This window comes from Arvicanthis niloticus, chromosome 8 (assembly GCF_011762505.2).
Source record: "Arvicanthis niloticus isolate mArvNil1 chromosome 8, mArvNil1.pat.X, whole genome shotgun sequence".
NCBI classification, from domain to species: domain Eukaryota; kingdom Metazoa; phylum Chordata; class Mammalia; order Rodentia; family Muridae; genus Arvicanthis; species Arvicanthis niloticus.
In genome coordinates this window covers 10,966,290-10,982,171 of record NC_047665.1, presented here as the reverse complement: position 1 = coordinate 10,982,171, position 15,882 = coordinate 10,966,290, and the positions used below count along the sequence as shown (strand labels likewise).

Below are 15,882 nucleotides of genomic sequence, written 5' to 3'. Positions count from 1 at the left end.
ACCAAAAAGCAAAGCAAACAAAAATATCTCGTCACGGACGCTGCAATGTATCACAGTGTGTCACACAGCACACCTTTTTGTCCACACATCTTTACTTGCAAATGTTCATTGCAATGAGCCATTGGTTTGGTTTGAGGCCTCTGGCTTCTGCTACACTATCAATACTGGATCCTCACAGGGACTCCTCTTGGATGTCCCGTTGTTGCCCTGTGTCATGGAGGTCCTGCAGCTTTGGATCTGTAGGATCAGCCCCTTCACCCTCTCCAGAAGTTCATAGATGAAGTAGATATTGGGGTGGGCCACCTCAAAGCCCTGGATCTGTGCCTGAGTTGGTCAGCCTGCCAGTTCTTCTATACTCACACCACTGGGGCAAGCTCTCCAGCACTGCCTGGCTAGTTCACCCAGTGCTGCAGTCAGCAAGGGGCGGGGCCAGCTCTCCTGCTCTTAATGCCATCTGGACCAGCTCACCTACCCCCACAGCACAAGGGCCAGCTTTACTGTGCTGCCCAGGCAAGGTGCAGGGCCTGCTCTCCCAAGTGCCACAGCCGGTGAGGATGGTGAGGATCTGGGACAGCTCAGGGGAGGGGGGGCGGGGAGAGCTCTCCTTGCCAGGCAGCAAGAAGTGATGGGGGGAGGTCATCTCTTCCTTGCACTCATACCTACCATGGCAGACTAGTGGCAGGGCCAGCTCTCCTGCATTCATATCCTTGAAGACAGCTCACCCATCTCCCATGGCCACCAGGGCCAGTTCTACTGTGCTGCCCAGTTGAGGTGCAAGGCCTACTCTCCCGGGTGCTACAGCCAGTGGCAGGGAAGGTAGGCAGCTCTCCTGCCCTCATGACTTTGGGGCTGGCTCACCCACCTGCCACAGGTGGTGAAGGTTAAGGGGGGAAGGGCATTTCTCCCTTGCTCATACCACTCCATCACCCACAAGGGGAAGAAAACAGCTCTCCAGAGTGTGGTGGCAGGCGAGGAACAAGGTCAGCTCAGCTGTGCCTCAGGCAGCAATTCAGACCAAGGTTATCTTCATGGCCTTTGGTGGTAATGGGCCTGGGACATCAACTCACACTTGATATGATCATTGACCCAGACATGGCCCCCGGCAGCAGCATGGATCCAGATGTCCCCATGGCCTTAGGTGGCAGCACAGATCATTCAGATCAGCATGTCTCCTTGTGGCAGCACGGCCCTCAGATATCTACATGGTCTCTGGTGGCAATCCAGATCATGGACACCGCATGGCCATGGGTGGTAACTCAGGCTACAGACATTGACACAGGTTCCAGCTGCAGCAGGACCACAGATCCAGACATGGCCCTGGAGGCAGCTTGGGTCACGATCTAATCATGGCCTCAGGCAGTTGCACATAGGCTTCTCTTATCTGCCTGTTTCTCACAGCCATCAAGTCTTCACCTTTCTTTACAGTATATGAAGCCCTTGGCCTCCTCTTCTCTCCCGTCTCTCCACAGTGTACTCCTCTTCCCTCTCTCCTTCACACATTTGCCCATCATGTGGTGCTCACACGGCGCTTGGCTATCTTTCTTCTGGCTGCCCCGAGCTGGCGGGACCAGGGGCAATTTCTTTTTTAACATGAGTGCTGGAGATTTGCACTCGGGTCCTTGTGTTTGTATAATAAGTGCTCTTACCCACTGAGCCATTCATTGCTGCCATTCATTACTTTGAAATAATAATCCCAGTCTATCAGAACTATAAGAACAATAATAACAAGTACAGAGTTAGACTATCAGACAGACAACATAGACATTCTTACACATGTATTGTCCAAGTATGGGTCAATGGCCCTTGCAGAGAGGTGATTCTACAGTCTTTCTGGTATTTTTCATTTGGGGGCACGCATACAAAAGATTTCCTATTTCCCCACTTCCTGTATTTATTGATTAACTGAATCTTGGCTGTAGGTTGACACAAGTGACTCCATTTTGGTCCCCGAGACTCTCACGGTCAGCATTAGCTTGTGTAAGACCTGCTTAGGGACCGTGAAGGTCAGTCAATAGGTGTTACGGTTTCTTCTGTGCAGAGAACATACATTTCTCTTGTTGCTGGGATCAGAGCCAGAGCTTTGACAGCTCTAATCAGCTAGGCTGGACCGCCATCCTCAACAGGTCAATTAAACACAGAGTGTAGTGAGAAGCAGAGGAAGCTGGTTTAATCAGTGTGATCTCGTTGGGAAGATGAGGCCCACAAAGAGGTTCAGTAACCCCACTCCCTTAACTCCATCTTTAAGGTGCTAGCAAGGTTTGGCTATAAATAGAAGGCAAGAGGTATACACATCTCAGCAGTCCTGTCATGTTGTGGTCCTGCACATCACTGACCCATCATTATCGTGGCTCTAGTGTGACAGACTTGTCAGACCCATGTGAAATCTTTCTGAGAGATATATTCTCCCTCTGGCTGGCAGCGACTTCAGTCTTTCCCATCCCCCAGCCGAAGGCTTCTGGGAGGCTCCATCTTCCCAAGGATGCTGTTTCAATAATCTGGCAGGTGAAGGGAGGGATGCTGGTGTCTACTCCTTGCCAGCGTGGCACCTTGTCAGGTTTCCAGACTCAGACTTTACTGTGTCAATATACAGAAATACAAGCCTTTGGAAAAAATGATGTGAAGTTTGACCTTTTAAAATGTTTAAAAAGATAAACGAACTCAACAGTGTCCACAGGAAAAGGCAGAGATGATAAAATCCTGTCTGGGAATGCAGTAGGGCAAAGTTACTAACAGCTGAGATCCAGAAGAAACCGGGAGGCTGTGCCAGGAATCCTCAGAAGTTCGGTGCACCAGATTCTGGAAATGCGTCTCTACAGTTCTGAAGTTCAGGCTTAAAATCATGGTGGCTGCAGTGAAGTGGGGAAAGTGGGGTGTGTTTGAGTTCATCAGGGCTTTCCCTCTGACCTCTGGTGGGCTTTATGTCAGGAGCCTCTGGGTTCTTGTCTTTTGATTCTGAAGAATGAAATTTGCGGACAAAGAGTTTAGACCAGTTTTCTTACAGATTCACAGGCAGGAACTTAGGAGAGAGTAGGCAGAGCCCTTGTGTGGCAGGACAGGTCCCCAGACACTACAGACATACCATAGAGATGTCAATCCTAGAGGGTTTTTTTTTTTTTTTTAAATATAGGAATTAACAGGAACTGGCATGAGGCATGGAGAGGATAGGTCCAGTTGTCCTCCCCGGGCCCCTCCCCACCACCCTGCAAGGTGTTACGGTGAATCCTTTCATTGTATAGCTTCTGGGCATGTCACTGATCCAAGTGTTATAATCTTTATCCAAAGATAACAAGAACTCCAAAGAGCAGCAGCCAGAGCCCTTCCTACCATTCTAGGGCTCTGGCTGTGAAAGAGCCAAGGACAAGAGTCTCTAAGAGTGGTTGTTCTACATTGCCTGTCTGATTTCTATCTGCTGTTGCCAGAAGGGCCACAGTCTGCCTGGAGAATGTCTGGTCCTTCTTGCTCTCTATTTGTCCCGAGTGTTTGTAGTCTTCCTGGCTGCTGGCCACAGCCCTGAGGTCACCACCCTTGCCACTGAGTCCTCTGGGTTAAGTTTTCCTTTTCCATTCCAATCCTCTGTTCATTTCATGCTGGGATGCTTGTGGGTGATCAACAGTCTTCATCAAACATCTTCATGTGCATGCTGGGTTTTGTCAACTTGACACAGCTGGAATCATCTGGGGAGAGGGAACCTCAGCTGAGGAATTGACTCTGTGTCTGTGGGGCATTTTCTTGATTAACAATAGATGAGAGAGGACCCAGCCTACTGTGGTTGGTGCTGTTCCTGGGCTGGTGATCTTGGGTTTTATAAGAAAGCAGGCTGAGTAAACCACGGGAAGCTGGTAAGTAAGCAGCACCCCTCCATGGCCTCTGCTCTAGCTCCTGCCTCCAGGTCTCTGTCTTCAGTTCAAAAAACTACCCCAACTTCTCTTATGGATTATGATCTAGGAGTTATAAAATGCAGGAAATCCTTCCCATCCATAAGTTGGCTCTGAGATCAAGGCATGGACCAACCTTAGGGCGAACCAGCATTCAACACTTTAGCAATTCCCTGAGTGGGCTACAGAAATGGACAGGTTTGATAGCTTAATTGAGAAAAAGAAAGAAAGAGAGAGAGAGAGAGAGAGAGAGAGAGAGAGAGAGAGAGAGAAAGAAAGAAAACTGCACCCAACAGAGAGTATTAAAATAGCACCAGAGGTGTGATTCAGATGCTGAGGAGATGAAAAGGAACAGGAGAAGGAAACCTCAGCTTTCTTCCAGCAATTTTTTTTTAAAAGGAAATATGATTGTCAAGTGTCTAAGATGTTCTGATTTGCTAAAACAAGTCAAGCAGACACAAAATAACTAACTGTTCCATTAAAATGATTCAAAACAGCCCTTGTACGGCTCCTGCAAAGTAGATGAGCAGTGTCACTTGGTTATACAGGTGATTGGTGCAGAATCTTCAGGGACAATACATTTTTATCCCACATCCTAACTGCAAAGAATGGAACAAATCAAACACCCAACAACAGCAGAAACCTGGGGTCAAATGGGGGAAAAGCATTAGATATAGAAATTGATAAGTCAGTCTTACTCTCGGTGACTGTAGACAGACACTGCTAAAACACACTGTCAATGAAATAACCTTACACAAAGAAGAGAGGGCTTTCTCCCTTCTGTGTGGTTGGTTAATACTGCACAGCATTTAGAGTCAAAATGTGGGCTAGTGAGATGGCACTGACTGCTCTTCTGGAGGTCCTGAGTTCAAATCCCAGCAACCACAGGGTGGCTCACAACCATCCATAATGAGATCTGATGCCCTCTTATGGGGTGTCTGAAGACAGCTACAGTGTACTTACATATAATAAATAAATAAATAAACCCTTGGGCTGGAGCGAGTGGGAGAAGGGAAGAGGGGAAAAGAGTCAAAATGTATATTGTTTTCAATTTGCTATCATTTGACACAATAAAAGAAGTAGCAAAATTTGAGACAATGACTAACACCAGAAAACTGATTAAGCCTAAGATATTCAATAACACTGTGTGCACACACACACATATGTCCATGCAGGTGTGTGCACCCACATTTGCACGCAGGCCAAATGAGGGCCTGCGTGTCTGTCCTGCCCTGCCACTCTCTGTCTTAGTCTCTTGAGACAGGGAGTCTCTGAACCTAGTGCTAGGCTGGTCGACAAGCCCCAGTGCCTATGGTATTTTCACTTCTGCAGTGCTAGAGTTAAGAGAGTGTACAGCCATGCTTGGCTTCTTACTGTTGCTGGGAAAGATTTGAACTCTCAGGTCCACATGTTTGTGCAGCAACTGCACTTACCCACTGAGCCATCTCCCCAATGGCTCCCATAAAGGTTCATAGGAGAAACGAGAGGCATGATTCACACCAGAACTGGGACAGTGTGTCATATAGGAAGGCATATATGAAGCCGGACAGGAAGGCAGAAAAAGCACAGTGTTGTAAGAGTGATGGTGGCATTGTGGCTACTGAGGAAACATGTATGACAGTGGGTGTAAGATGGCTGTGCAGTTGTCACAGCCATAAGTCAGTATCAAATTCCCTCTCTTGTATGTGCGTGTGCATGTGTGTATGTGTTGTATGTGTGTAGGTCTGTGTATGTATGTATGCATATGTTCATGTCAGTGTATGTGTGCATGTCTGTGTGTCAGTGTATATATATATATATATATGTGTGTGTGTGTGTGTCAGTGTATGTGTGTATGTCTGTGTGTGTGAAGTATGTCTGTGTATGTGTGTATGTGCATGTGTTCATATGGGTGTGTGTCAGTGTATGTGTGCATGTCTGTGTGTCAGTGTATATATGTGTGTGTGTGTGTATGTGTGTGTGTCAGTGTATGTGTGTATGTCTGTGTGTGTGAAGTATGTCTGTGTATGTGTGTATGTGCATGTGTTCATATGGGTGTGTGTCAGTGTATGTGTGCATGTCTGTGTGTCAATGTATGTCAGTGTATGTGTGTATGTTCATGTGTCAGTGTATGTGTGTATGTATAAGTTTGTGCTAATCTAAAATCCCTAACTGTCTCCTCCAATCAGGAGCACCAGCATACAGTTGTGTACAGAACGTTGACAGGAAACTATAGTTTATTTGTTTCTTTTGTTGTTTGTTTGTTTAGGTTCATGCAGCCCAGGCTAGTCTCGAACTTGCTGTGTAGCCAAAGAGGACAATGAACTCCTGATCCTCCTGTCTTCATCTCTGGAGTGCTTGGATTACAGGTATGTTCAGCATGCCTGGTTTATACAGAGGTGGGGATGAGACCTCCGGGTGTCATGCATGCTAAGCAGACTTTCTACCAACTGAGCCACATTCCCAGCTCCTGGCTGATGCTTCACTCCCCTTTCAAGTCTTTATTTTACGGTCTTCCCTCTAAAAGCAGCACTTACTATAAACAGTGGGCCTCAGCAGCTGGCAGCAGCTGTAAACACTTCGCGGCTCTGCACATCTTGACCGCACTGAGAGGCGACATCCAGTGCCTGCCCCAGCTCTGTGTTATGCAAGCACACTGTGAGGTTGGTACAGAGATGATGCTGTTTTAGAACACAGCCCTGTTGTTCAGCGACTCCTGACTGTATTGTTGAGAATCTATCTTTCGTGGGGACAAACCTGACAAACATCGCTAATGAGTTAAAGGAAAATCTTAATGAATAGAGGAAAAACAACTCATTCTGCTCTCAGACTTACTGTGACGTTGAAAGGCTAACAATCAAAGGCTCAGCTGGCTTCCATGAGGGCACGCTAAGCAAGCATGCACACCCATTTAAAAGAAAGATTGTATTGCTTTTCAGACAGGAACACAACGTTGTCATGACACACCTCGCTCATCACCCAGCATGCATTCACCTACTGAGTTGTTAACACTCCTGATGCTTTCGTGGTGGTGACATCCTCAATCTTTAAAATTGTCTCTGTCTTCAAAGAGCTCCATTGAAGCTCTATCTAATCAGATCTAAGCACAGTTGCCCTGTGAGACTTTTGAAGTTTCCTGAGAAACGGGCTACACTCAGATTAAAGATCTCTTTTCTCCTTTGCCCAGCCCCCTTCATCTCATCTGTGAGAGATGCCAGGGTATCCACTGGCTTTCTAGCAACAGTGAAATCCAAAACCACAGGTTGAACAGTGGTCAGGCGGTTCTACCCGGAATTTGTTTCGTCTGACACTTGCCAGGTCTGACCTGCACTTGGTAGATCTGGTCTTTTGGTCACAGGAAGAGCAATTTGCTCTACTTGACTGAGTCATTCTTATGAGGATTTTGGGACAGCTGAAGTAGTCACAGCTATTGCTTTATGAAAACGTAATGGAGCCAGCAACTTGACCTGTGGAACCAACCGGTGTTGGGGATAATCCTTTTGTATCCTGTGTGAAGCTGTGTCTCTGTTCTTCCTCACTTGCCTAAGGCACCTTCTGATTGGTTTAATTAAGAGCTGAATGGCCAATAGTGAGGTAGGAGAGAATAGGCGGGACATCCAGCAGAGACAGGAACTCTGGGAAAGAATCAGACAAAGAGTTCGCTAGCCAGAAATGGAGGAAGAAACAGGTGCTGATACTGAGGCGCGATAACGAGCCGTGTGGCAGATCGTAGATTAGTATAAACCAGTTGATTTAAGTTAGACAAGCTAGTTGAGAAGAAGCAGGCTGAGGCCAAGGTTTCATAATTACTAAAAGGTCTCTGTGTCATTACTTGGGCGGCTGGCAAGTCAAAACCGTACGGCAATAAAACAATCCTTAACCAGCGCCATGCCAGTATGGGGATGGGCAAAAGGCAATGATAACTGGATGTCCCATCAACAAGGAAACAATTGGTAAGTGAATTATAATGGTATATATGCATTTGAGAAAAAACATGTAGTTATTCCTGCAAATGAGACAACTGATTCCTAGCAAGGCTCATCTCCAGTGATAAACCAGATGTCCTGTCCATGCTTCAGGCTTTCTGTTCAGCTTGGTGTGGTATACTCATTTTCCCAAACATGAAAGAATGAGATCAGAAGGTGAGAGTATAAAAGAGAGTGGGATTCAGGGACACAAGTAGAGGGGCGAAGTGGGGGGCAGGGCCAGGACCAGATACAACACTCCCTGACCCTAGTGCAGGGTTGTGGTTATCCATCAAGGGAGATGGGGGCTGGCAGGCTGAGGTGACCCAACAGACAAGGCTGTGAGCCCAGATCTTGGGAGAGAGCTGGGGAGCCCACCCACTGGAGAGTGTGTATGGTGTAAACTATTCCAGGCAGTCTTCTGTGTTGACTACACGGACTAATAATTTCGTATCAAATTCTACTAAGGTCAAGTTTCATCCCAAGATGTCAAGGGAGACTGAGAAAGCTACTGCTGTCCAGGGCTTGAGAGAGGAATTCTGGGAATCTGTGGTAGTGCGAGAGCCCAAATACAGCAGTATATCTGAAGTTATAAAAGAAATTTCTCACATGGACATGACAAAGTTTGCCCCACCTACCAAATTTGTCTAACCTCTCACTAACTGACCACTTCTTCAAGCTCACTGATGGCTTTCTGCAGAGAAAACACGTCCACAAACAGCAAGCTGCAAAAAGACTTTCTAAGTGTCCATCAAATTCCAAAGCAGGGATTTTTACAATACAGGAATAAATGAACATTTCTCATTGGCAAGGATGTATTTGATTGTATAGTTGCTATTTTGATGAATAGAGACTTGAGCCTAGTTGTAATGATTTAAAAATTCATGGTCTGGGGCTGGAGAGATGGCTCAGAGATTAAGAGCACCCTTCCAGAGGTCCTGAGTTCAGTTCCCAGCAACCACATGGTAGCTCATAACAGTTTATAATGAGATCTGGTGCCTTCTTCTGATCTGTGGCATACATGTAGGCAGAACACTCTATACATACTAAATAAAATAAAATTCACAGTCTGAATACAGCTCCTTTTGCCCCAAACTCATATATGGCCACCTGCATACAGATAAAGTTTAACACCATTTTTCTGCTTTTTAATGCTTCTCTTTCTTTTCTTTTCTCTCTCTCTCTCTCTCTCTCTCTCTCTCTCTCTCTCTCTCCCTCTCTCTCTCTCTCTCTTTCCTTCTTTCTTTTTCTTGGCATGATTACTCTGGTTTAGGGCTTTCAGTGGCAGGAATAGAAATGTTGAGTGGACAGATTTGTCTTTCTCCCATATTGGAGGGAATGCTTCCAACTTTCTATCATTGAGCAGGGTCTTGGCTATGGGCTTGTCTTCCACAGCCTTTGCTATATTGAAGTACATTCCTTCCATACTTAATCACTCAAGGAGTCTATCACACAAGACTGTTGGTATGGGTCAACGTGTTTTCTGCTTCTGTTGAGAGAGGAACATTTTTCTTCATTCTGTAAGGCTCGAACAGCACGTTGACAATTCGTAGCAGTTGAACTATCCTTGCCATCCAGAGGACACCATATTTAGCCACAACCTATGGTTCTTCTAAAGTCTAGGGATTTTCCCATCATTGGGGGATCTTAGCCTGTGGTGGCTTTGTTCGTTTGTTTGTTTGTTTGGTCCTTTCCAACTTCTCCCATCATTTTCTGGTTTTGCTATTCATGTGATGCTAACCTTAGAAACCAGTCCCTTTTTGTTTGTCAGGACCAAGTCAGCTATCAGGCTTTCCAGGACACCAGTATGGAAGCCCTGCTCTGGCAGTGTGTATTCTCCTACGGTAGTCATGTTTTTCATGTTTTGTTTGGTTTGGTTTTGAGAAGTAGTAACAGGAACGAGCATCTTTTTTTTTTCATTGAAGACAGTTTTCTCTCTCATGTAGAGGCCTCATCTCTCTCCATAATCCAGAATGTGGGTCTTCCCTTTTCTCTGACATGGTCGCACTGAGGGCAATCCGTAGACTTTGATTTCTGGGTTCTTCCACACACACTCTCACGCCTTGGCTCTTCACCCCCTTCAAAGTCTGCTTGAATGCCGTTCACTTTTTCTCTCCTTTGCCGCTTTCTGTAAAACTGTAATTCTTATTTTCTGTGCTTACTATTTTTGCTTGTGTATTCCTCCTTGAATATATGCTCCAGTGAATAGGAAATCTGTGTCCATTTTGTTTACTGATATACACAGGGTGTCTGAAACTGAGTCTTGACTATGAGGGATGGGTATGCAGCGGAAACATTTGTATGCTGAGTGGATGGCCCACTCAGTGAAGCACTTGCTTTGCCAGCCTGAGGACCTGAGTTCAGTCTCCAGAACCCTGTAAAACAACTATATCTCATAGCATTTGTGGCCCAGCACTGCACAGACGCAGGCAGTTGCCCAGCTCACTGGCCAGGCAGCTTAGTCTGATTGATGAGTTCCAAGTTATTTAGAGAACTTGACTCAAAAAGAAAAGGACAAGCAAGACCAAGGAGGATGGCACCTGAGGAATGATGATACCCAAGGTTGTCCCCTGACCTTTACATATGCCTGCATACGTGTGCACACATGCCCATAAACACACACACATCCTCATGTGGATGTGCATACTCATACACACACACACACACACACACACACACACTCACAAAGAAACATTGGGGTCCTTTACAGAACATGCCATGGATTCAATTACTGAACAAAGTTGGGGACAGAGCTTATCAAAATTCTAAGCCGCCAGGGCTGGAGAGGAGGGTAAGCAGTTAAGAGCACGTGCTGGTCTCACAGAGGACCTGACTTTGGTTCTTAGCACCCACAAGGGCAGCCTCATCTGTAGCTCCGGGGGAATCCAGTGCCCTCTTCTGGACTCTATGGGCACTGTACATGTGATATATACTCTCTCATACACATAGACAAACATGAAATAAATCTTTAAAAAAATTCTAAGTGATTCCACCGGTATCAGTCTTGGGGAAAAAGAAGAGTGCTACTCTTTTCTGATACACTGTATTCCTTCTAAGCTCAACAGTTTCCTCTTCTTTTTATATTTTTATTTTATTTTAATTTTATTGTTTTTGCTTTTGGTGACTAGCAATACTGGTTTCTTCTGTTTTCTAGCTGGTATGTTACTGTGGAAAGAAGTCCCTCTCTCCCTGGAGGCTCTGTGTGATCAGACCCCAGGCCTTTTCTCCTATCACCTCCCGGTGAGACACTATCATCTCTGATGGAAAGTCGGGGTCATATTGGGGCAGGACTGGCTTTGTTCTACTGCCTCAGCTCCCAAGTGTGAAAACTGCTCTGTCAACCACGATGACCTCAGTGCAGGGAGGACAGAACGACCCTCTTGTGTGCCTGTCACTGCTGCACGGTCATCTCAGGCCCCATTTTCTGTCTACCCCGAAGAGGAGGAGGAGGAGGAGGAGGAGGAGGAGGAGGAGGAGGAGGAAAAGAAAAAGAGGAGGAGGAGGAGGGGGAGGAAGAACCAAAGAATACATTGGGCTCTGTTCTCTGTAGGTTCTCTCCTTTGTACCAGCATTCCTTTGTTTTTGGCCACACCAGCTCGGATCTTCAATCTCTCAGTGGTTCCTAAAGTCACTGATGGTGCTCCCTCCCCCAGAAGCAAAAGGATCATCGAATTTTCCACTTGTTCAGCTTAGCTCAGCACAAGGCTTGGGGTAGGGGTGGGAGCAAAAGACAGACCAGATGAGGGGTCTCTGTAACTTCCTAAAAAGTTTAAGATAAGTACTGGCTCATAAGCAGTCACACGAAAACACAGGAAATCGATGTGCTCAGTCATCAGCATCTTCCAGGGGTGATAAGTTGCACAGCAGATAACATGATCACATCCAAGAAAAAATGACAAGGTCATTGGCCAACTTTTACATGCCCTCAGGCATCAAAGGACAATCTCTCTGTCTCTGTCTTCCTCCCTCCGTCCCTCCCTCCCTTTCTTCTTTCTCTTTCCTTTCCTTCCCCCCTGTTTCCTAACCCTTCCCCAAAAAGGAGGGGGAGGAGGAGGAGGAAAGAAGTAGGAGGAGAAAAAGAAAGAATAGGAAGAGAGAAGGAAAAGGAGGAGGAAGAGGAGGAGGAGGGGAAGGGGAAGAGGAAGAAGAAAGAAGAAGAGGAGGAGGAGGAAGAGGAGGAGAAGAAAAAGAGGAGGGGGGGGAGGAAGAACCAAAGGATACATTGGGCTCTGTTCTCTGTAGGTTCTCTCCATTGTACCAGCATTCCTTTGTTTTTGGCCACACCAGCTCCATCCCTGCCTCCATCTGCCTGTAGCTTTAGGTCCCACCTAGATAGTTCAGGATTATCTCCTCCCACCAAGGCTCTTCCCCTCACACCAGCCACAAAAGCCCTCCTCCCTGTGTAAGTAACGTTCCAGAACAGAGACTTGACCTTCAGCTTGCCCAACAGGCAGTGTCAGGGATGAAGGAGGGGCGACCCTGTCTTTCAAGCAGCTGTAGAGTTTTGCCCCCTGAATGTGGTCTCACCTCAGCTTACACAGAAGGTTGTTGGTTTCTTTGTACTGTATTAATTTGTGACCCTCCAAAATCCAGAAGTGGGTAAGACTTTCTGCACCTGATCCCCCACGCATCGTCCATGTTTTCCTTCTTTTCAAGGGGTCAGTTTGATAGTGACAATCTGAAAGAACTGGCCGTGGGCAGATCTGAGTCAGCACTGGCAGCCTTTGGAGTCATAGAAGGAGGGTCTGCTGGGCTGCTCTCCTGCATCCACAGAGCCTCATAGCGGATCAACTCCAAGTCTGAGACAGGCAATGGCTTCCTGCTGCTCACAGAGAAACGTCCTCATGAGATGACGTCAGGGAAGCCGTGAACACTGTTGGGTAACAGAATGAGAGCAAGGGTCACAGGAAGACAGAGCTTGCTTCTGTAGCAAGCTGCAGCCTGCGCCACAGCACAAGCACCTCCTGATGTCCGACACCGTTCCTCATTGCTGACATCATCCGAGGGAGAGCCCAGTCTTGCTCCAGCTTGTTTCTCCACAGGGTGACATCACCACCATTCTTGAAGGCAGCTTTCTTGTGCCGTGCTGGGTTCTGTCAACACAAGCATCCCTGCCTGTGATTTTAGTCAGTTTTATATCTCTGAAGAAATCCCAAACTGATCTTTTCCATTTTCCAATCCGACTTTCTAATGCATGATTTAAAAAATAAAAGTGTGTTCTCTGTTACTAAGTGTCTTTGTTTCTTCATGCCTTAAGTAACTTTCTTACATATTTTGTCAATTGGGTTGATGATTATTTTGATCATTATGTAGCTCCAACTGGCCTCTAACTTATTATGTAGACCAAGGTGGCCTTCAACTTACAGAAATCCTCCTGCCTTTGTCAATTGAATGCTGTTATTAAGGGTGTGGACCTGGATTGATATTTTCTTATTAATTGAAATATCATGGGTCCACAACTATATGGCTGAAGTGTTAAATTGGAATTTTAAAAATGAGTATGTGGTCACACCATTCATCCCGGCCCTTGGGAGGCAGAGGCAGGCAGATCTCTGTCCGTTTGAGCCCAGCTTGGTCTGCATAGGGAGTTTCTGGCCAGCTATGGCCACATGGAGAGATCCCGTCTCAAAACAAACAAAACCACCAAAGAACCAAACCAACCCAAAGCAGACAAAAATCCCCAAGCCTAAAATGAGTTCATGTGTGCTATATTTTATAAAAACACTTCAGGATTGTAAATTCATTTACTTCCCCAATTAAAAAAGCCTAAAAGAACGAATAACAAATAGAATAAAATGAGTAATAGCTAACTTCCTTTTCCCCTGTTTTCATCGACAATACCTAGATACATTAAAAGGGAAGGCTACCAGAAAATGTGTTTCTGCTTACGCAGAGACACGTCACCACCAACCAACTTTCATGGGTCACTTCCAGCATATAGGTTTAATTTAATTTTTAATTTTTAAAAAACATTTTATTCTTTGTGAGTTTCACATCACGCACCCCAATCCCACTCACTTCCCTGTCCCTTTGTATCTGCCCTCTTGCCTTTGCAACCTCCCTGCAAATAGAAAATAAAAAACAAAAATAAAGAATAAACAAAACAGCATAGAAAATATCTTGTGGAAGCCGTGGTGAGTGACAGTGTGATCCACAGTGAGTGACAGTGTGATCCACAGTGAGTGACAGTGTGATCCACAGTGAGTGACAGTGTGATCCACAGTGAGTGACAGTGTGATCTACAGTGTACCCTTCTGCCCACACATCTTTACTTGAAAATGTTCATTGCAATGAGCCGTTGGTCTGGTTCGAGGCCTCTGGCTTCTGCTACACCATCAATACTGGATCCTCACCAGGACTCCTCCCCATTATCCCGTGTCCTTTTGTGTCATGGAGATCCTGCAGCTTTAGATTTGTAGGACTGGCCCTTTCACATACTCTGGCAGCTTAAAGATGACGTAGATTTGGGGGTGGGCCAATTTAGCCCTGGATCTGGGCCTGGGTGTTAGCTGGGTGGTCAGCCTGCCAGCTCTTCCACACCTGTACCACCAGGGGGAACACTCCAGCACTGCCCCGACATCCATGCCAGTGCAGGATGGGTGGGGTGAGGGTAGGGAGCACTCTCCATAGTATGCAACTGGTGAATAGCTGAGCCAGCTCTCCTGCTCTACCACCCTTGGGGCTGATCACGGTCAGCTCTACTGTGTTGCCCAGACAAGGTACAGGGCCTGTTCTCCCAATTGCTGCAGCTGGTGAGGGGCAGGGCCAGCTCTCCTGCCCTCAGGGCCCCGGGTCCAGCTCTCCCAACTACTGAAACTGGTGAGGATCGAGAGGATGGTTTATTTATTTATTTTTTTAATGGAAACGTGCTATAGGGTCTGTGGACGGAGCACAGTTGGCAGAGCGTTTCCTAGCCTGCAGGAAGGCCTGGGTTCCATTCCCAGCACCTGTATAAATGAAATATGACAGCTCCCATTTCCCAACACATGAACATGGAGCCATGAGGATCAGAAATAAAAGGCCAGCCTTGGCTATATAGTGAGTTCAAGCTCATCCTGGGCTACTTCAGACCTTGTCTTAAGACAAACAACAACAAGGCTTTCTAGGGTCCAGTGAAAAATCCTAGCCTGGGGTGTTCACATCTGACATTGCAGGATAACCAGGTGGTAAGGGAAGTACAAAGTGTGCTGACTACCTTGAGGCAAACTGCCTTCACGTCCCAGCTGTCCTCAGACATCAGGACTTGGCTGCTGACCACACAGGCCTGCACCCATGGATAGGTGAAAAAGTTCTTCCAGACAACAGCCCTGGGTCCCCTGCAACCTACTCTTTCCCACTGGCTTCTTAGGAAGTCACCAATCCAGACAGGACTCTCCTCATTAAGAGGAATCCCTTTTCAGTAAGCCACACCCTTCCAGTACCTCTGAATCAGTTCCTGTCTCCAGGTTCCTGTCACTGGGTTCCTGCCTTGAGTTCTAGCCCTGATTTCCCTGCAGAAAGGGGACAGAAGTACCAACAAAGGCAGAGGAAGAATGCATCCAAAAGACAGAATATTAGAACTGACATTTCTCTGTGGACTGCAGAAAATAAACTCACACTGACCTCAGAGCTCAAAGAACACATGACATGTCCAAGAAGAGACAATAAAGCAGCAGAAGGATGTGAAAGGTTAGATGGTCGGGGGAGACTAGGGACACAGCTGAGTTGGTAGAATGACTAACATTCATGAAACGCCCTGGGTTCAATCTCCAGCATCAAATAGACCAGGCATGGTGGTTCACACTCCCAGCTACAAGGAGTGGAGATAGAAGGATCAAAGCTTCAAGGTCATGCTTAGCTATATACCCAGTGCAAGGCTAGCCTGGACTACTTGAAACCCTGTCTGAGTTAGAGTTTCTATTCAATGTCAGCCCTTTGCTGCGGACCACATAGCCCCGACCAAAGCAGCATGGGCAGGACAGGGTTTATTTCTTCTTCTCACAGCTTGTAGTCTACCATGCAGGGAAATCAGGGCCGGAACTCAAGGCAGGAACCTGGAGACAGGAACTGATTCAGAGGCAGTG

The 15,882-nt window shown here is 46.5% G+C and overlaps 1 pseudogene; it reads left to right on the top strand.

Moving 5' to 3' along the window:
• Positions 1 to 1,044: 1,044 nt before the first annotated feature.
• The window catches only part of LOC117713765 (small ribosomal subunit protein uS10 pseudogene), a 28,682-nt pseudogene continuing 13,844 nt past the window's right edge, over positions 1,045 to 15,882 (top strand).